The 22,486-nt window shown below is 43.8% G+C and overlaps 2 long non-coding RNA genes across 2 annotated transcripts; one reads left to right on the top strand and one right to left on the bottom strand.

Annotated features, from left to right (window-relative positions):
* Positions 1 to 2,003: 2,003 nt before the first annotated feature.
* LOC116653848 lies at positions 2,004 to 21,184 on the top strand. Its single transcript, XR_004308412.1, has 4 exons — positions 2,004 to 2,536; positions 8,764 to 8,852; positions 10,682 to 10,831; positions 18,997 to 21,184. It is a non-coding gene; the product is annotated as an uncharacterized LOC116653848 (long non-coding RNA).
* LOC116653846 lies at positions 5,364 to 6,116 on the bottom strand. The gene is made up of 2 exons (XR_004308409.1): positions 5,982 to 6,116; positions 5,364 to 5,544 (listed from the first exon to the last, which is right to left on the bottom strand). It is a non-coding gene; the product is annotated as an uncharacterized LOC116653846 (long non-coding RNA).
* Positions 21,185 to 22,486: the final 1,302 nt, after the last annotated feature.

A 22,486-nucleotide genomic window follows, 5' to 3' on the forward strand; every position in this document is an offset into this window, starting at 1 on the left:
TATCCATTTTCTTTTTCCAACTGAATGGAGCTCAGCAAAGTCACCCAGAGGTGACCCTGCATTGCCTGTGTGCAGGCAGGGAGGCTTTGTGGAGGTAGGATGAGTGCAGGGAGGTTCATCAGGGCCTCCTTCCATCAGGGGTGATTCATTCTGGGAAATGAGCTTTAAGAGCATTTCCTCCTCTTCGTACAAGCAGAAACACAACAGCACAAGAAGAGTTGCTGTAGTTTCCTAAATTATGTTTGCTTGCTCCCCCATTTGGGCATCAGTACTGATGAAATCCCATGCTCCCTTCTTCCCGTCTGCCAGCTGGTAGTGGGTTGTAGCGTGGCTACGTGGCACAGCATTGCAAGCATTTCTGTTAGCTGGTGCTAGTGAGAGAAAGGCACCTCACTAGTGACAGGCAGATCGAACACTTTTGGTGACTGAGAATTCACTCACTGATTTTGCAACATATGAGCTCATACTCATGGTAGTCCTTCAGATTTTTTGTTTATTATATAGGAGTACCAACAAGCATAATCTCTGCCTTACCAGCAGAATGGGGACCTGTATGGGAAACTAGTAATCACAGCCTGAACCGCTGATTAATCAGCTGAGGCAAGTGTTGGGTCAGCTGTGGGAGCACAGGTGAGAGTAATTTAGCTGTGCTCCCGGAAGGTGTGGAGCTTGACTCCACCTCTCCTAGACTTCATTTAAGGGCTGACCATCACTAAGGTGGCATCTATTTGAGACTGCTCCTCTGTGGTTTTTGGATAGCCAGCCTCAGCATTTTCCAGTCAGACTGAAGGTTTTTGGTGAGTTTTTCCTATATATAACCTTTTGGATATCTATTACTATTCTTCTTGTGTTGTTACCATCTTTTGTATCATTCCGCCTTATATGACCAATACTGGAATAAAATGAGTCAAGGTAAAGAGGCCAGTAACACAGCTCAGGGTGGTAATAAGGCCTATAACGTGGTATTAGTTGAGATCCTGTGGCTGTGTAAGGAGGATCAGACAGTGCCGTGGTCTCAGAGCTCAAGGAGATGCCACAGTCAGCAGGCCAGCTGCTGTGCATCTTGCAGTGGGAGCCCTTAGGAGTGTCATAGCTAAGGTTGAAGAGTCAGCAAAATTTTTTCCTCCTTTCTTTGACTTTGCAATGATTGGGTAAGATGTCCTCTTTGTATTGGTTTTACAGCCAGTGATAGCTATGAAGTTTTTATGAAACACATGTATTTCTGTCATATGGATGGGTTGGGATGGTGTCTCACTTCAGTTTATAGGAGGGAGATGGGATTCTTTGATATATGTATACCTGACACAAGATTAGGAAAAAACAGCCGTGTTGGTCCAAACAGATTATTAAAAATCTTAATCAATCAGGGAGATGGGGAGGGGGAGGCCAGTGGCTGTTATGAATTAGGGTGATGGGGAAGGGAAAGCAGCTGATAGAAAAGATAAGAAAGAAGCAAGTATTACATAAAGCAGGGATAGCCACCACCAAGATCCAGCAGCGGCCCATTGCACACCGTTCTGAAGTTCCTATAGGGCTCACTATGTCTTTGATCTGCACGTGTGACCTAATGTCACAGGTCTGCAAGTGTGTGGTAGGGCTGTGAAACCAGAGTCACGAGCTGTGTAGGCATTTAACGTACCTTTATATATTGTATTTTGTGTGTAACCTCCATCCAGTGATGCTTTATGGCCTTGTATGGTGACTTGGAAGGCACAGTGGTGTGGGTTTTGCTATGAGAACCAAAGACTTGACATTGCTTTTGAGTCTGTGGAAGATATATATTGCTGAACAAGGATTTGAAGACCAATCGCATCCATACTAAGCTGATGCTTTACCTGTGGCCTATTCTTACAAGCAAGGAGCCTCTGCAGGCAGTAGGGTATGGCAGAAACAGGAAATATCACATGTCTCAGAACGTTGTAGTCTGATTTTAACCTACTTTATCACAATACCTGGAAGCAGGAAAGCAAAGAGAATAAGCCATTGTTAAATCTCAGAAGAAAGGTTGTTCTGCTCTGTCTGTGGGGGTGACAGTGGGTGTAACCTCTGTGTATGAACCAAAATTATCTGTACTGGTTTATACCGAGCCCAGAGCCAAGCTCTGGAAGTAGCCACTCCATAGTGTACACTTTAAACATCTTTTCAGCTGATACTTGCACAAGATACTGAGAAATGCATAGTGAGGACCTCAGGTGCCTGTGAGCAGCATGGCTGGCATGGCACCACTCATTTCCCTCTTTGCGCAGAAATCTTTCTCTCGAACTGAAATTTCACAATGAATTTACATTTATCAAGATAAAGTTTGCATGCAAATTTTGTTCGATATGTTATTGAGAACATGACCGGTTGAGCATATTTCTGTGTATTTCCTTTCTCTCTTTTGAGTGGACTATGGGGGCAACATCCTTGAAGGACACGGAAGTAACTACATGCCAACAGAGTCTAGATGACAAGGTTTCAGAAACAGCTGGGGTGCACAAGGGATGTTCTTTGCCTGTGGAAAGTCCATGCTCTCCCTCCAAGCTGATTGGGAAGAGTGAGTGATTTTTCTCTCTAGTTTCCCCTCCCCATGCACTTGAAGCCCTTTATTTCTCTTTGGGGATGGCATCCCATGCCCCAGACTAGGGCTGAGACCACATAGCCCTGGATGGAGAAGTAGCTGGGGATGAATGAGGAAGTGGTATATTGAGCAAAACTTCATGCTATAGAAACTTTTTTTTTTCCCAGAAAATTGTATAGGGAGGAGAAGGCAGGACACAAGTTGCAACAGTGTGTTTTCATTGTGATGCAAATTCATGTAATTTGGGTCGGGTTCAGGTTCACCTTGTGAACTGTTCTTGTGGCTGGAACTGAAAACAGGATGTCTTCGCTTTTTCTCATACCTCTCAATACTGTCTTCTCTTGTGTCATCTGGAGTGTGACCCCAGAGCTTGTTTTGCCACCAAGCTTCTTCCACATCTCTAGTGGATGGCTTCTTGGTGGAGCACAACATCAATACGAGTGATCTAGGTGGCTATGGTGCTCCCCTCTCTCCCTCTGTATTTTTTCAGTCTGAAGGGCAAATGGGTGGTGAGATGTGCCCAGAGCACACTGACATGCAGTGATCCAAAGAGGTTTTCAAAACTTGCTTTGCTCATCCAGAGCTGCTCATGGCAAAATTAGACTGGAAGTGTCTGTGGTGCTTGCAACCAGCCACACAGCAACAGTAACCCAGACACTGCTCTGTACATCAGGGCAGTGCCGAATTTGAAAATAGCAGCTTTACTTCTGGGAAAAAACAATGTACAGATCTGAACAGGAAATTTACTGCCTTCTTGCACAAAACTTGACTTCTCCTTACCCCCTGCCTGCAGCAAGCCTGTAAATGTTTAAGTCACCTCACTGCTATCCTGTGTGGGGTCTTTGTTTCCTGCCTCACTTGCTAATGTTGACCTGGCCCTGCTGCTCTCACAGCACAGCCAGCATTAAACTCTGGGGGCATAGGGCAAAGGCAGCTCCTTGCCTGCCCCTCAAAGTGGCTGACTTCTGCTGCTGCTGATGTGCATTAGCAGAGCTCCCCTCCAGCTTTGGGCCTTGGGCAGTCACCTTCATTGCTCTCTCCTAAATCTAATTCTGTTCTGCTTTGTCCAGATTATAATGTTCCTTGGAATTCATTTTAAATGCAGAGCAGGGTCAAGGGAGGCTTTCAGAGACAGTTCAGATGCTGTTAGGGTGAGGGCTGTGCTAAAGCCACTTTGGGCTTATTTTGTGGAGCTGGCTGTTAAAATCATAGCTGTTTTCTTAGCTGGCTGTTAAAAAAAAACAACACCTTTGGCAAGCTCAGCTCCCTGAAACCTACTGCTGTGTCTCCCCTGGTACACAAGGTTTGGCTCTGTACGCAGCTCCTCCTCACATCCACCCACCTGCACTGATACTGACCTATAAATATCTTTGCCTATCAATGGAGGGACAAGTCCTTATTAGTTCTCCCTCCTGACCTTATCCCTTCATGCTGGCCCATCTGATATTCCTGTGGCAGTATAACCTGCCTGGGATCAGCTCACATTGAGACATTTTGATTCCCTCAGTAATGGGAAGGGGGGTGGGTGGAGTGGGGGATGGAGGATATGCAGATCTCAGTGTCTATCATTTCAAAACTGTCTCGTACTTTGGATGACCTGCCATGCTTTACAGAATGCCTCAGTCCTATGACACAAGTTATTTTCCTTGTGCTTACATGCTTCTAGTGTGAAGCATGGCAACTGCTTTACACTGTACAAGAAAACTCTTTGCCAAGGAAGACTAATGTCTGTATTTGATTGAACCTGCAGAGGGAATTCAGGTGAAAGGAATGTATTAGAGTCTGGCCAGGATGCTGTCAGAAAACATCTATACTCCTATGGCAGGTGCCATGAAACAGTCATTTGCAGCAAAAGAAAGGCTACATATGAAAGCAGTGAGGATTAGGTAAGTCACTGATGTGGATGTGCTGCCTGAAATGGTAGAAACATGAGAGTAAGGATTTCCCTTACTGGCTTTATTCCACCCAGATTGGCAGGTAAGGGACTGAATTTCGGGTTAAAGGCAGTGCCTGACCAGTGCTCAAGACCTTGAGTTTCCTGTGGCAGTGTGAGATAAGCTGCTCCCTTGTCCATTACCTGAGGTTGATGTCATGACAGCTGTTGGTCTCATCCCTAGCCCCTAATATGCCCCCAAAACAACTTATTGGCAATTTTAATGTTCTTTAGGGACAGAGACAGTAAGTTCATCAGAGAGGAAAAAAAATTCAAACATTAAGTTCTTGCAGGGATCAGCCTAAGAGGTGGTGAGATTTGTGGTCTAACTCGTGGGTTTAACTCATAATCCAATACAAATGACAAATGAGAGTAGCTTATACTGATCCCAAATTTGGCAGCATTTTGATCATCTTCAGGAAGGGGAACTTCTCCAGTCTCTGCCATCACTAAGAAAACAATTGTTGGTTGGACAGGACCATAGAATTTCTGCAAGAATGAATGACTGCCTTTTTCTTATGGAGAAGAAAGTTCTGTGTTAATCAGAGGATATGAAGATGCTACAGAAATTGTATTAGTTCTTTGAAGCATCGCTACTTTAACTTATTTTTCCTATCAAATTCAGTTAAGTTCAGGGAATTTCCAAAGAGAAGAATTATGAAGTCTGACTGTTCCAAATAGATAAGTCAATCTCCAAACACAGTGATTCTCAGGAGAAATCATGTTGTTACTGAGATAATTAACCTCAACTAGAAGGATAAAAGAAAATTCTTATGAAATGTTTACGAACTGAAAAGACCCAGTTCTTACTATCTATACAAAGTCTAATTCTGCTGAGGGGAAGTCAAAGGAATTGCTTAAAGCAAAGGCTTTCTTTTGTCTCTTGAGACCTTGCAGGGCCAGATTGATTGGTAGTGGGCATTGGGCTGTTCCTCATCCAGGGTTCAGAGCTCAGGATTTCTGCCAGATTTGGAGACATGGCTGTGTTGCTCTGTGCTGTCTGCACATCCAATTGATTTCTGGTCCTTCTCAAAGGAATTGTGTCCCACACCTGAAACATCCAAGAGGGGCAAGAAAGCAGATGTAGTTCTTCCATGAATATTCTAAGCAACAGCAGTTCTTGGAAGATGCTTTCAGTTTATAGGTTGGCTTATTCTTGGTGATCTGTGGCATATCTCTGAGGCACATATCTCCTATGCTGTATGTAAATCAGCAGTAACACATCCTAGATTCCAGTAAGCTAATATCCCCCCATTTGATTAATAGAAACCCCAAGTTCCTTTTTTAGCTTCCTCTGGTGACCACAACTCACGTCACAAGTAAAGTCCTGCTTGCCAGCATGTGTGCACATGGTGTGCAGAACATGAACACAGCAAACCACTTCACAGCACACAGCATTGATTTTGTTGTTGTTGTTTGTTTTTTGTTTCCTTTCTCTCACTAGAAACGGTTAAAGACTAGAAGCCTTTGTTAATAAAATGCACATACCTGCTGTTGCTGCAGATGAAATCATAATGCTGGTAGTGATTTCTGGGCAAGGACGTTCTTTTGCAAAGTGCACTGAAAAGGGCAATGCCTTTCCAGAACTTGGAAAGCCTTTGTGATGTCATGCTGCTGTGTGTTCTACCACTAGACCTGTAGGTGAGGTGTCCTGAAGGACTGTTCTCTGCAGTCAGTGCAAGATTGCAGTTTCCTCTCTTTCCCCAGTGCTGATTGCAGCAGGAGTTTACTTTTGGTGGCTTCTTTTACTACAAGAGGAAGGCCTCAGTAGGGAAGCTTTTGTCCTGCTTCAAGGCCGCTGGAGGTTTTGCAGAGCTTTCCTGAACTTCACCATGGATGATGGTCAGAAGCCACCGTTTAGGAAGAGGGAACCAGGAAGTGGGGATGGAAGAAAGGAAAGAGAGAGGGGAGACGGAAGGCGTGAAAGGATGGGAGTGAATCTGTGAGCTGGGGCTGCGTGCAGTCAGGGCCTCGTACCTGATGACTGGGATCTGCCAAGGCATTGTGTTTCCTGATGGGGAGCTCTCAGAAGAGGGAACAGGCAAACCTCCTGGTTTTCTCTTTCTTCAGCTGGCTGTCCTTTGCTTCTTGTGGCTCATGGGTTACTTTATCCTGGCTTCCAAGGCCTTTATTTCCCTGCAAGTGACAAAGCAAGAACAATAGCAGAGTTCCCCAAATATGGGGAGAGGAAGAGCAGGAAAGGAAGTAAGTTGTTTCCTCAGCAAAACCACATTGCTATCCCCTTACCTTAAGACTCAGATGTCTAGGCCTTTTCCTGAACAGAAAGGAAATAGAAAAACTCCAGTTGTGTGATGGATGAAACACTGAGCAAATGCCATTTGTAGTAACAAACTGATTTGGTAAATCAAGATAAATGCTCTCCTTCGGTCTAGTGCTTACCTGAGCCTGATGAGAGGTGTGAAAATATAAGGTGATGTTATCTTTCCTGATATTCTGCTGACTTTTAATATTCTGGGACTATCTGTCATCCCACTCACCCTTGGGAGAAAGCACCTGCCAAAGAAGCCACAAGGACTCTTGAAGCCCTTCAGAATTGCTTTATTCCTCTCTGATTTCAGGAAGGTCGTTTGCATGTCTCATTTTGCCACAGGTGTCAATTTGCAAGAATAATTATTTCTTTTGAGTCTATTTATAATTTTCTCACACAGTGCCCTCTTTGAAGAGGAATGCAGTACTCTGATAGAGTCAGTCAATTGTGGTTGTAGCATCCCTGAGAAGAGGGAATAGCCTTTGAAAAGTTCCTCTAGTTCTAACTATTTGTCTTGGTTAACAAAAAAACCACATAACTCTAGGAAAAAAGTACTCTTCCTTCTCAGTAGTATTTCCTAATTATATTAAAACCTAGTCCCTGAGCATTTTGCCCTGACGAAATGAAGCCTCCTATTCAGCAAAATATTCATCCTGAAAGACAGAAATGGGGTATGACAGATGGCATCGGAGTTCTTGATTCTGTAGCTTTTTTCACCTGTGGGTTTTAATCTCACACATGTATGGTGCACATGCAAACTTGCATCACATTCAAACATAATTTGAACTTATTCAGTATTTGGCTCTGGCCTGGATTTGTGGGTGAAGGGGCAGAGGGAAGAGAGGACCACGTGAAGAGAAGTAGTCACTGACTCCATTCTTGCTTGGCTGAAGACTCCTTGTTTCCCCGATGAATGCCTTGTGAAATTCACTGCATGAGGTTAAAACTGATCCTGACAGATCCTGTCACCATGCTCCACCCTTAGCACAAAAACTCATGGGCAACTTCAGAGCAGCTGCTCTTTATTTACTTATTTATTTATGAGCATGTTATCTGGGTTCAATGAAATTGGTTATTAAAAATTCTTGCTGGCTCCGAGGATGTCTGTTCAGTGTTGCTGCCTGCAAGTGTGGCTCCCTGTCACCGCTGTTTTTTTACTGGATCATGTTTTTTTCTCTTGGTGAATGTTTCCTCCCCAAAGCCTGGATGCTGCAGTTTCACTTCCAGCCTCGTCCCAATCTTTGTGGGCCCATAAGAATCTCCCAGTGCAGCCTGTTCATGCTCTTGACAGTCCTGATATTTGGAATCCCAGGGGCCAGTTTCTGCTTCCTCCAGAACAGAGATATGCTCAGGTTGAAATGTCTGAGCTGAATGGAGAGACCTGTCATTTCTTTAGGTCTTACTCTGCAATTGAAGAAGAGGGCAGATGCTCACTGCATCTTCACTTCAGCCTTTCAGGGACAAGCTTCAGGCTGCTGACAAAATGCTGTTTGGATTACTGCTAATCTGGCAGAGAGCAAGCGTGGTATCTCTTATTTACAGCCCCATTCCTAATTAGTTAGCAATAAAAATACAGTTTATACTGAGATGGGCTCTGGCTAAAGCTTATTTGAGATCCAGTAAAGTAAAAAGACTTTCAGAGCTCTGAGTCGTTCTGGAGGTAAATCCCATGGAATACAGAAAATTATCCCCTCCCAGGGTAAATCAGAAATCTGAAGGTGTTCTCCAAGCAGAAAGCAGTAAATGTAGCACATCAGAGCCAAGGCCAGACACATGCTCATAATATGCATCTTCTTTTGAATTCTCTGGATACTGAACAGGATGGAACTTGAATCTTTCCCACTGTAGCACCTTCCTAAAATATAGAGCTGTGATGACAGAGTCAGAAGGTGCTAAACTTTTAAAATACTACTTAAGAGATGTTCTACTTTTTTCCCCCCCCATGCTTAAAAATATATGGGTGTGATATATCACTCTTGATTTTACTCTTTCTTTCGCTAGGTGTTTGATAGGAGGACACAGGGGATGCAGAGGGACCCAAATGCTCATGCATGTTGCCCACACAATTCTGCATTGCTTGGGTACCCACAGTGAGTATGTTGCTACTAATATCCAAAGCATGTCATACGTGTATATATATGCATTACTCACAGCACAGGCATGGTGTCTCTTGACTATTGCCATTCAGTTCTACTAAATCAACTATTGCCTGTCTTACTTGTTTTGACCTTGCTTTCTGTACATTTCTGACAACTTTTTTGTCAACATGAAATGCTCCCCTGACTTTTATCCCATAGCCTTTTGGGGAGTGTGCTCACAGAGGCTGTCGTAAATCCTATCAAGTCCTTTGGCCTCAGGGCAATTTATCCTGTGTATGCCAGGTGAGCATGTTGATACCAAGGCTCTTGAAAGGTCAAACCTGGGCTTTCTCAGCCCTAGAAATTGAAGCTCTTGCATTTGGGTATCATCCTGAGCTGGCCTTCAGACTGGGACCTGGATGTCAATTGTTGCACTCCTGGATAAGTATCCTGCAAACTAGATTGTCGTTGGTACTACATTTCTTCTCCCTCGACTTTTTCTTCATCTATATCATGAACCTAAGTAGCTTTCCCATCTCCAGGCACTTAGCTTGCAGTGAGCAGCCTGGAGGCAGTGAACTTGCTAACTCAGTGCTATGAATCGCATCAGTCAGCAAACTTCATTAGATTTGCAGTCTTCTGGAATGTTCTGGTCTGCTTTATGAATTCACCCCATCTTGTGTCCAGCTCACCAGCTTAAAATCAAAGATCCTATTTCTTCTCAAGGTCCATCAGAATGTTGCCTCAGAGTTTGTGGGATGTAATGATGGGCTGTGATCTCTATTTTTAGTTCATTTTATAAATATTATTTATTATTCAAGCATCTTCCAGGGCACAAGTGATAAACTGTTTTTCTTAGTTTTTTGTGCACATGAATGAGTCATGGTAAAGAGCTCAAGGTCAGTGTTGCGTGAGGTGCTTGCGCTTTACATGAATCATAGAATCAGTTGAGTTGGAAGAGCTGAAGGTCATCTAGTCCATCTCCCCTGCAATGAACAGGGACATCTACAGCAAGATCAGGTTGCTCAGAGCCTGGTCCAGCCTGCCTGAATGTGTCTGGGGATGAGGTGTCCACCACCTCTCTGGGCAGCCTGTTCCAGTGCTTCACCATTGTTATTGTAAAAAAAAACTTCATTATATCCAATCTAAATCTCTTGTCTTTCAGTTTAAAACCATTTCCCCTTCTCCTATTAAAATACACCCTGCAAGAGTCTATCCCATCTGCTGCATGCAGATGCTGCTTGCAGTGTCTGGATGCTGTGTCTGGAAGCCAAACTTTGGCCTGTGAAAACTAGGATTGGCCTGATATATGGAGGTGGAGTGTGAGAGTCAGGACATCCCTCCTTTTGCAGATGACAGCACTAGATCAGACTCACACCACAAGCTTCTGTCTGCTTGCCAAGGTCTGGTTCCTGACCACTCAGATGGAACACTAAACATCAGTTTCAAGGGATCCTTGCACAATGACTTTCCAGTTCTAAGTTTAGAGGGAAAAAAACAAAAGACATCATCTGATGGAGTGGCTGTTTTGGGAGCAGAAGAAATCCTGCCCTCCCCCTCTATTATATTACGTGCTGTGATTTGGGCAGAGGTTTCACCCCTAATCTGCAGAGGTGCTGCACATGCACGAAACCTGCCAGAAACAATGGGAAACTGCATGCAATTTGTTGTCCTCCAGATTAGGCCCAAGGGAAATGATGCACTGTGAGGATAAGGAGGCCTGTGAGGGATAAAAAGTAAGAAAACAGTTGTGGAGGAAAAATACGTGGAGAAATGAGAATGATAGTAGGAGCTTACTCTAATGATCAGAAATTCAGAAAACTTGTATCTGTCTCTTCTAGCACTTTCTCTGTGAGGAGACAGCTGAGTGATTATCCCTCAGACCATCAGGAAGAACACAGTGGCAATGGAAAGGAAATCTGCAGCTTCTTTCTGGGACCACTGCTTCTTCAAGGACTGAGTGGAGTGTTTGAAGATGCTCTGAGCTGCAGGTACAATGGTCAGGAAGGCTCTTGTACCTCACATAATAAAGGAGAGTTGAGAGTTTCATCACCAGGGATGAAAGATGCTGAGGGTCTGATGGGCTGCTCACTCCAACGTGGATGCTCCTGGTGAGGCAGTTTTCCTTAACAGCTCAGAGAAGCAGCATCAGATGGGTGAAAGTATTTCTGCATTTTGTTGGCCTTTTGCAGAAATTGCCACTGAAGGCCTTATCCTGTAGAGTGATAAGAATGCAGTGTTAATTACAAATGGGGGGAGGGTCTTTCCTCATAAAATGAAAAAAAAAAAAGAGTGGAGAGAGCATCTAAAAACTCTGGTGGGGAAGATTGCAGTAAGAATCAAGGGCTTCCCCTAGGGAAACTTCCTTTGGCTTTTGAGTTTATGAGACATGAGCAATGTGTTTGTCTTTGCAGCTATTCCCAGTCCTTCCCTACCCACCTACAGATTTGTTGTTTATACACAGTGACTCTTCTGTGCAGTTTTGGCCATTCTGCTCTTTACTCATGGCCCTACAATGGACTGTTACTGCCCCTTCATCCACCCTAAAGGAAGCAACCTTCGCATGTCTGGGATTTGCAGGGTATTTGTGTTGTCCCTTTGCTCCACGTGCAAAATGTGGGTGCCCAAATGCATTACGGTCCCTGAGCCAGGATGTTACCCACTGAAATGGTTTACAAGTGCCTGCAGCACTGGCACAAGCCTTGGCTGCCAAAGCCTTGTTGCAGTGCTCATGCCCTGAGGTTTGAAAGGGGGGGGGGGAGGAGGGGGTGGTTTGAAACTTGAGCACAAACCATTGGTTATCGAGCACTATTCCTGTTCTACCTCCTGTTCCCTTCCCCCAATCTTTTATTTCTTCTTCCTGACACAGGCTTAGGTGGGCATGCACAATAACAAATATTCAATGACTTAAAAGTTTTAATTTCCTGTTGGAAACATTTGTTGTTATTTTTCCTCTCCTCCCCTATTGGGCCTTTCCTTCACTTTAGAGTATTACTGTGACCCTAACTGACACTTGAGATTATGAACTCCTTTGGATCTCATTGATTTCCAGATAAATATTGGTAAATAAGAGGAGAATTAAGACTCCAATTGCTGCACTTTCCTCAATAGGTGCAAACCAGCTTGTCCGTGTTGATTTTGCAATTGGTAAAGAGTGCATCTTTACATGTCACTGCATGTCATCTGATAGTGCAATAAAAATAGGTGGTGAGATGTACCACAATGATGTGTTTAACGGTCTGCCTGGTATGGTAGACTGAATGGAGCGAGGGAGGTGAAATGGTCTGGTTACTGAGAACTTTTAAACTTGTCAGCAACATGTACATTACATGTTGCATGCAAGAGGGCTGGCAGTGCTCTGGGACTGCAGTCTCCCACCAAGCATGAAGGCCTGAGCATCACTAAATTGGAAACCAGTAAAATTAGCTCTTTGGCTTTTGGCCATCTCTACTTAGCTCTGACTGCGGGTGTTGGAGTGTCACAGTGGCAGGCAGCAATGTGTCACTGGGCTGCACTTAATGAAGGGTCAATTATTGGACATGCGTGGGCATGTAGGTTTGTACATCTCTGTGACAGAAAGAGGGGCTTATGTATATACAAACACTGATGCACATCTATAAATATATATACATGGCTTGAGCTTTGAAATATTTTTCCATCTGGGTCCCCAAATAATGCTTTTTCATTGCACCCCAACCCATGGGCTCTCTTGGCTCTTGGGATGGAGGATAAAACTCCACAAGATGAGCTATCTCCTTGACTCTAGGGGTCCATGGAGGCCTTAAACTCTACTTACAAAGAGAGTTTTCTATCATGGTCACGTGTGATGACTTGCTTTGGCCATAAGAGCCTGGGTATGGATGGCTTTCAGCTGTGCTGGCTGATTGTCCCAGCTCAGCTTATCACTCAGCATAACAGTGGGGAAATATGGCAGGTCCGTGCCACACTGCTAAGCACTGCGGGTCCTAGAAAACAATCAGAAGGCTTCCTAGCAGGCTGCTCTGACAACCTGCATGAGGGGAGAGTCCAGCAGTTCAGTCATGAGGGAGGTGAGAGGGCAATATGTGCTGAGCTGGAGCTGATATTAGCTTGTGCAACCCCCACCCTCCTACGTATTTTTAAGTGGTTTTTTTTTTTTTTTTTTTTTTTTTTTTTTTTTCTTTTTTTTTTTTTCTTCTGAATACTGTCAGCACTCTGTGCTTTGCATCAGGAAGAAATTTGGAGATTTTGCTGCAAATTAAAGCTTCTGTTTTTCTTTCCAGTTCTTTGCTCATTTATTAGATGCCTGCAGGTTGAGCATCTGTACAGCCACAAGTCATGCTATTCAAATGATCCCTATGCTCAGCAGCCCCACACACCCCAGATTTTCAGAGGATCTGAGCATCTGAGCAGGTTCCACTGGCTTCACATTATTATTGTGGGGCTCCCACTCCAACCTACGTGCCAGACCCAGGAACATCAAAGGCACTGCAGAAGTTCACACCAGATGAAAGGCTGGTCCCACCCCTCTTGCCCACGGATCACTGCTTTCCCACCTGGGTAAAACAGTGGGTAGGGACAGGGTGGGACCATGGGGCAGGGCAGCCTCTGCCCGGGTGCTCTCTCTTGGCTGTCAGGGCAGCACCCTGGGGAAGTATCCACAAACTGGAGCTCAGCCTTCACCTGAGGCTATGTCTGCAAAGGGCACGTTGCCTCCTCCTTGGCATCCAGCTGCCAGTGCCCTTGTTTTGCTTTCCAGCCCTTGCTAAGGCACAGGACTTACTGAAAGGAATCAGCTCGGATGTAGCTTCCTGATTTGACTCTGTTTGAATCAGTATTAAAAACCTGCAGTTGTCTGGGATTCCTGTGAAATGAAATCTCCCCCAAAATAAGTGGCTGCACTTTTCCCCAGAAGGCCACACTGTCAGGAAAACACAGCATGGAGTAAAGGAGCAGCATCTCTCTGCAGTATAACAAGCTGTCTAGAGGTTGGAAAGGCATGAGTTTGCACAGCTTAGCTTATATAAATTGAACAGCAAGTGCCAGCAAACTGCAGCAATGTTAGAGAACCTAGTAGGTTTGAAGTGTTACAGAACAAAGCTACTTTTATGATTTATACACTTGCCAGCCATCAAATTCTTAACTGAAACTGGAGCTTTCCTGGTAGCACCATGAGGGCTAGAGGGGCTGTGAAGAATTTCTGGTATTGAAGCAGCTGTCCCAGTGTGACACAGAGCTATCAATAGGAGGTCTATCAGGGCCAGCAACAAATGGGCCATTGGTTTTGGTTTCCTCTACCTCACCAGCTCTAGTATGAGTCATATAGAGTGGTCACAACCCTCTAGACAACTGTCATAAACACTCTGTGCAAAGTATGGCAGCAAATGAGAAGCCCCCGTGCTTCCCAATGAGCTATTCACCCTTTGCTGTATGGACCCCAGTGGCTGGAGCTGAGAGAGAAAACCCCATGTGGTGGCATTCTTGAAAGCCTCATGTTCCCAACCCTGTGCTTGTTTCTGGGCAGCGAAGGAGCTCAAGGGGGCTGCAGTGAGTTTATGGTCACTGAAAGGAGGGCAGGTAGACACTTCATCCCTGTGATCTGCCCTATGGTGCCTGTAGTCAAAGAAGAATGGGCTGAAAGTCATGGTTTTGCTGATGGTGAGAGTTGTGTCAGGCTTGTAGCTTTGTTATACTTTTGTTTTCCTGCATGCTCATAGAGGAGTCACTTGGGTGTAACCCTTCTGAGGTGTTTTTACCTCCTGTGTAAAACGGGGATGATAACATTTAACTACTCTTTAGCAAAGTAAAGTGTACTTTACAAAGGCAAGAAGAAATGCAAAGATTCCAGTAATTGTGAGTGTTCAATGAATTTTGGTCAATAGATCCAAATACCAGCCAGTGTCCTCAGTGTATAATATAATGGCAGGTTCTTGTGTCAGTACTTCCCTGGAAGTGGTAAGAAACACCGGTTAGAGTGTCTTCAGACCGTGATCTCCTTGCTAATGCTAAGCTTGTATGCCCTGAGTCATGATTTATTTAGATAATAGCTCTCATTGCTTCTGTTTTGCCAGAAAACATCCTCCGGTTTCTGCTGGCTTCTGAGCCAGCAGCATTAGAGATTATTTTTTCACATTTGTTTGCACATTGCTCTCACTAATGCTTCCAACAGAAGCCTGTGGGCACCGAAGTGAGGAGACAAGGCATGAAATTAATGACAGGCAGGCAGGAGGATGTGGCAGGAAAGCCTAGCAGGAATGCATTTGAGTATCAGTGTATTAAATGTCTGTGAGGTTGTGTAAAAGTTATGATAGCATGTAGCCATCATGGGGGCTACCTTGTAAATACTGAAGGCTGACCGTGGGGTGGGACTCCCATCTTCAGGCTAAAAATATCAAGGGATATCCCATATCCAACAAGTGCACAACAGTCAATAAGTAGCTAATGATACTTTGGGCATGGACTTCGTAAGACCAGACAGCTATTTCCTCTACATTTTCCTTGCATATGCCATCTGGAATTCCAGTACCTACCGGAATGACTTATTTTGCAGAAGTACAGTGCTGATGATGGAGTGAGAGAAACCTGTGTCATAACAGGAACATGTCAGGTTATTTTGGTACAGAATGAAGTGGGGGACTAGTGAAATTGAGGGTTTTGGCTCAGAATCCCAGTGCATCTATTTTTAGGGTGAGACAGAGTAAGGCCAGTTAACACATGGTGGAAGAACTTGTTCTTCCCATCTGGAGCAGTTGGTCTCTCCCACTCACTCTGTTTATTTGCAGGCAGCAGACTTTTCTTCCTGGCCTTCTCTCTTCTCCCATTTAATTTGGATTGGCCATCTCTTCCATTTAAACAGAATCCAACAGTATTTCAATGCCAGGAAAAATACCAAAACGCTGCTCTCAAAGCCACAAAGGGTTCAATTATTTCCTGGAGACGATATGAAGCTTATAGAATTACAGGAGATAGTTATCAACTCTTACTTGTGGAGTAAAAGGGTTGGGAGTGAGTAGAATAGAAATCATTGTGCTTTTGCCTATGAAAGTCTCCCAGATCATTTCATAAAATCAGGTTATGTGCAGGTGGCAGGTGGAGGAAAGGGGGAATAAGTAAGTCTTGGCACTTTCTTATCCTTATCTCTCTCCCAGCTCTGCACTGGGCTTGGATTCGGGACTAGTAGCTATGCAGTGAAGGGAGCATAATCAGCGTCCCACAGCCTTCATCCGCTCTGCTCCCTCTATGGACTAGCAGCTTCCCACCAGGCAAAACACACTGGTTAACTGCTTTATTAGGTGGAGGAGAAATGGCTGCACTTGTTCTGGGAGAACAAGAGAAGAGGCACCAGCATGTCATTTTTATGCCACTGTGTTAAGCTCACTTGCTTGTTTTTCATATGAGCTGTAACTTTATGATGATGGAAAATGAAATATCTGTTTAGGACACGATAGGTGAACAAATGTTCATGGTATGGGTTATACTGGTGTGCCTGGTAGTAAACAGAAGGCATGTGGAAGCGTGTATGCATAATGCCTGTTGTACTGGACTGTCTGTGTGTGGGAATTCAAAATAGCTCTCGGACTTAATTGTGGTAAAGTAAAGTAATCTTCCGTGTGTGGTATGGAGGAGCTGAGAGAAAATGCAATCTGTCCTTTGAGACAACATTCTTAGCAAAGTCTGGGGAGGAAAGGATACTCTTACTTCACCAGTTACAGCACCTGCATTTTGACTGTTCAGTCATGAAGCAGCTCTCCTAGAAAGTCAGCTTTTATATATGGCATTTGTACAGTCAGCCAAGAATAGCACTGGTTAGGTAGCCCAGTAACACAACCTCGTACAAATGAGATCAGAGCTTCTACAAAGAAACCCAGATAAGAAACAGCTGATTCCAGAAGCATGGCCTGAATTGTAGCCCTTAATCCTATTACTGCAGGTCTCTTTCAGTTTGCTGCTGTTTTGTATTTGAAACAGCATGATTTTCAGCTCACTGCATCAGAAGACACCTTTCCTTTTTAAGGAAGGAGGAGGAAAAATTTGGTAGCATTGTAAATGCAAGTTGGTTCTTCTAATGTAGTATCTATTGTGGTTACAGTGGAGTTAAGGAAAAAGAGGAAGGCTCTTTTGTGGGCTAATAGGTGGGGAGTGCAGCTCATTTTTCAAATTAAAAGTAACTAAGTAAGGAAGGCAATATTCTGATCAGGAGTCCAATGTGGTGGGAGAGTCCAACAACAAGAGATGCTGGCTTGCTGACTAAAGGACCCAGTCACATAGAGGAATGCACACAGGGACTGAAAACAAAACAGCTTGGCTCTCAGCATGACCCCAAGATCTGGAGAACCACCCAGAGAGCCTGGATGCCGATGCCCAGAGGGCCAGCTGCCCGTATTTGCTCTCTGTTGCTTTTCTCATACCCACAGTCCTGCAGAAAAGCCCTCAGATTTGCTTCTTAGAAATGACTGGCATCAAGTACTGCCCATGTCGGACCAAGAATATGCTTTTTACCCCAAATGGACATGTGTATCCAAGTCAGGCCCTTGGCAAATATTACAAGATGATATTTTTCCTGCCATGATCTCAGCAAAGGGTGTGCAAAGAAGGAAAACAATCTTATACAGATCCCCTGCTGAGCTTGGCCAACAGACTATGGGTCTGCTGTGGTATACATGGCCATACTGGATCAGACCCATGTCCTGCCTCTAGAATGCTGGGCTGTGACTTTCCTGCCTCTACAGAGTGGGATGGTAAGATTCCATCATGAGTTCTTTGGCCACTTGCTGCAGCTGAGTCTTCAGTAGCATCCCCAGGCTCTGCAGACAGCTTTAGGCCACAATCAAATCCCACAAAAACCAAGGGACTGTTTGGATGCACATGCTTCTCTGTCTTGAAAATGTATAAAATATAATCTTGAATTGCAGACGGTTGTGCAAAGCCAGCATTTTGAGCTTCTCCACTGTTCTCTTTCAGATTGGCTAGAGATAGGACATGTTTTTGTGTGTGAATTCAGGCCCCCTAGAACATCTGGAGCTTAGCTGTGGGTTAGTGACACTTTCAGGCCAGTGAAATTTGGGATGTAACTTTAAGCATTTTGTTGCTCACCAAAGCAAGCAGAGCATTTCTTGATCACAGGGATGGCTACTCTTCATCTATCCTGCTACTTCAAGGCTTAATTCAGCAAACACTGAAAATGCATCAGTTGGTCTTTCCACAGCCTACCTTCCAACCTTTACTTCCTCCAGCTATTTGTTTTGAGTTACTTGCTCAGGAATTGTTTTCCCTTTGACTTTAAACTTTGACTTTAAAAGTTTGCCTCGCACATCAAGAAAACTGCTATTTTGGCAGAAAAGTGAAAAGAACACAAAGAAGAAAAAAATACATATATATATTTTTTCCCTGATGATTTAACACACAAGTGTTCTTTTTAGTGCTACTGTTCCTGCTGTGTTAGAGCATCTTCTTTTCTCAGGCATGCCAGAGCTACCATAGAGTGGATAAAACAGGGTGCCTCTTAGCTCTGCTTTGTTGGACCTAGAAGCTGACTGGGAGCTGAGACCTGCCCATCCGCCTGCTGCTCTGAGTAAGGCTCCCTCATAAGCTGTTTTGATGCAGGTGATAGAGTCGGACAGAGAAGCTTTTGTGTGGAGATTTGCACAGCTCGTTCCTCTGCTTTACTGCTTTAGTGAAAGTTGAAACAGGTGTGCTGGAACCACTCTGTTCATTGCAGGGTTTTTTTGTTTGTTTGTCTGTTTTTTTTCGGGTTCGGATTCCTGCGTATTATTTTGTGACATTCCTTATTTTGAGTTGAGGGTGACATTCGTCTCCTCAGGACATATGAAATGGTTGGTGAAAGTCCTCAGGTAGCTTTTTCGGGATAGCTGGGAAAGGATGTATTTGGCAGCAGGGATGGCAGTTGGTTCGGGAGTGTATCTGAGAAGTCTGAGCCTCTAATTTGGGATGCATACTTTCTGGTTTCAGCCAGAAGACTAGTTTCTCTCATGATATTTTTGTTTTCTTCTTCCACCACCAGCTGCGAGCAGGAAACACACGGGGCACACAGTGTGAAGGCGATCCAAAAGCTTGTTATATCAACTTTTTAAGGGTGTTTGGTTTTATTTTGAGAGTGAGAAGCAGGATGGCTGGGTGCAAAAAGGACCCTAATTTCTCTCCTTTCTTTTTCTAACAGTCTCAGTCTCTCTCTACCTGCTGGCATGGAAGAAAACAGAGTCTCTCACCTTCCTCTTGCTGCATAGCAGCATGGGAGAGTCTTGCTCACTGAATGAAAGAAGAAGCGGGAAGAAGGAAATGAATAGCTGAGTCACTATTGCAGAAAGAAGCTTCAGGGAGAACGGAAGGGGGCTGGCCGTGTATCTTGGAGACAAAGCACAAATGTGGTGGTGGATAGTTGCAGAGACAGAAGATCCTGTCCATCTCACAGAGCATGTGGAGTAACCAGGGAGCCCCTGCCCAGGGATGCTGGCAACTTTCAGTGGGTTCCAGCTTCCATGGGAGCTATATGCTATAAGTCAGCTATACAAACAAGGAAGAAAAAATGGCTGAGACAGAGAAAGTGATTTGTTAATACTAATAATTGGAAAACTGCTTAATAGCTGAAGATGCTATGGGTATGGATAAATAAAAATCTGGTGAGGAGGGTACCAGTTACAATACTAGTTAGTCCTGTCAGGATGTTGATAATCCTTCGCTGTGATCTATGGAAGAGAAAACTAATCTGTACTGATGTTTTGAGCACTAGTCCTATATGTGTCCTGCTTTTTTACTTCCATACACAATTTATCAATACAAGAAACTGCACATGTAGTGGTGGCAAGTACAGATTAATTCAAATTATAGATTAGTTCTTGAGTCTAACTTTTAGGCTGTTCTCCAAGGGTCCCTGTAATGGAGAAAAAAAATTATGCATGTCCTTTTTTTTGAAGGAAAAGTCTTCTAATTCTTCCTACAGCAAAATAAAGAAAGCAGTACTGTTGGAGTTGAAACGGTGTGCAAGCATTAAGTATTAATAAACAAGTAATTATCATAACAATAACCCTAATGAAAAGCACTAGGTTGTATTTCCAGAAGGTTATGCTGTGCAAAGATGGAAAGAGATTTCATGCAGTTCATTGCCCTGCCTGTGCAGGACAGTTTCTAGGCTGAAGAATTCAACAGTTACTGAACTGAACACTAACTTATCTTGGCCTCTGCAGCTCTGCCTTTACCAGTAAAAGCAACTGTGGAATGAATAGAGCTAGGCAAAACACCAGTGTGCTTGCAAGCAAGAATACTGGCCTCAAGGATTTTGATGTAGAACTGTTTTTCTGTGCAAAGGAATCTGAAAGAAACCTTCACATGTTTTTGTCTGAGTCTGCTGGTGAAAAATATCCTAGGCCATCACGTCAGACTTCTATATTTTCCCAAATCTCAGATTCCCATTTTTTCCCTGAGTTAACACTCCATAAACAAATACAATTTTAGGTTCTCATTCAAATTGCTGGACGAATTTCCATTAGTGCCTGTACTAAACTTCATGCAGATCTTTTCATGGTCCTGATTATTTTGTAAACTCCAGGACTGCAGGAAAGTGATACTCCATTCACCCAATGAATAAAGCTTATTAAGGTCAGCTCTTCCTCTGACCATTCACTTGGGCTTCTGAGTTCTTTTGGCATATGAGCCGTAGCTAACATCATATATTCATGACAGACTGGGTAGATGAGGGGAAAGCAGTGGATATTGTCTTCTTTGACTTCAGCGAGGCTTTTGGCACTATCTCTCACAACTTCCTTGTAGGTAAGCTTAGGAAGTATGGGATACATGAGTGGACAGTGAGGTGGATTAAATAAGAACTGGTTGACTGTCAGAGCTCAAAATGTAGTGATCAGTGGCACACAGCGTCTAGGTGGAGGCCTGTAGTTAGTGGTGTTACCGAGGGGTTCGTTCTGGGTTTGGTTTGTTTAACATCTTTATCAGTGACCTGAGCAAAGGGATAGGATACTTCCCCAGAAAGTTTGATGATGATATGAAGCTGGGAGGAGTGGCTCACACCAGAACGCCTTGCTGTCATTCATCAAGACCTGGATAGTCTGGAGAGTTGGGCAGAAAGGAAACTGATGAGGTTCCACGAGAGCAAGTTCAAAGTCCTACACCCAGGAAGGAGTAACTGCATACGTTAGTACAGGTTAGAGGCTGACCTGATGGAAAGAAGCTCTGCAGAGAAGGCCCTGGCTTTATTGCTGGACAACAGGTTGACCATAAGTCACCAATGTACCCTTGTGGCCAAGAAGGTCAATCAGGTATCCTGGGATGCATTGAAAAGATTGTAGATAGCAGGTCAAGGGAGGTTCTCCTCCCTCTCTACTCTACCCTAGTGAAGCCCCATCTGGAATACAGTGTCCAGTTCTGGACTTCTCTGTTCAGGAAAAACAGGAAACTACTGGAGAGATTCCTGCAGAGGGCTGTAATGATGAGTAGGGACCTGGAGGTCTTATGAGGAAAGGCTGAGACCTGTAACTGTCAGGCCTAGAGAAGATGAAAAGACTGAGAGGGGATCTCATCAGTGCTTATAAATATATAATGGGCAGGAGACAAAAGGATATGGCCAGACTTTTCCCAGTGGTGCCTGGTAATAGGACAAGGGGCAATGGATGCCAACTGGAGCATGGAAATTTGTAAGACTTCTTCTCTGGAGATATTCAAAACCCTTCTGGACACTTTCCTGTGTAACCTGTCAAGGGAACTTGCTTAGAGCAAGGCGGTTGGACTAGATGATCTCCAGAGGTCAATCTCCAGTCTCTTTATGATTCTGTGATTCTATGTTTCAGTAGGTAAGTTAGCCACCGAAAACCACAAAATCTAGAGAAGTGTTTCAAAATAGTTTTCTTGATCCACATGGTGTGTTGAACTTTGTACACAAAGTTCACTGGAATTCTATGATGATAATCCTAGCCTGGATCACAGAATCATAGAATTGTAGGTTTTTTTTTTTGTTTTTGTTTTTTTTTGTTTTTGTTTTTTGTTTTTTTTTTTTGTTTTTTGTTTTTTGTTTTTTGTTTTTTTTTTTAATTAATGTAGGAAGGTGTCCAGATGGGTTTTGAAGATCTCCATAGAGGAGTTTCCAAAACCTCTCTGGACAGCTTGTTTTGGTGTTAAGTAATGATTTTTTTTTCTTCATGTTCAGATGGAAATTCTTATGTTCCAGTTTTTGCTCACTGCCCCTTGTTCTGTCATGGGGTGCAGGTGAAAAGAGCCTGGCTAGATGAAGCCTCACCAGGGAAGAGTAGAGGGAGAGGAGGACCTCCTTGACCTGCTGGCCACACTTTCAAGTGCACCCCAGGATACCATTAGCCTTCTTAGCTACAAAGGCACTCTGCTTGCTCACAGCTCTTTCTGAGTATGTGTAATTGAGAATTCTAATGATAAAAATGTTGTAAGTTTTGATTTTGAGATGCAAAGGGTTTTTTTTTCATTACAAAGAGGATATGTTGAATCCTTAAATATTACTTGTGTTTGAATTTTTACTTCCTTGATGCCTCCTTTGTAATGCTTTCCTTATCTGGAACCACTATTGCAGAGTAGAGCAGTACTGATGGGTTTATAACAACAGTCTTGCCTGAGAAAAGCATTTGTTTTTGCCTTGTTCTGGATGCATATGGAAGGGGGCTGGACACCTGTTA

Source organism: Coturnix japonica, chromosome 1 (assembly GCF_001577835.2).
Source record: "Coturnix japonica isolate 7356 chromosome 1, Coturnix japonica 2.1, whole genome shotgun sequence".
NCBI classification, from domain to species: domain Eukaryota; kingdom Metazoa; phylum Chordata; class Aves; order Galliformes; family Phasianidae; genus Coturnix; species Coturnix japonica.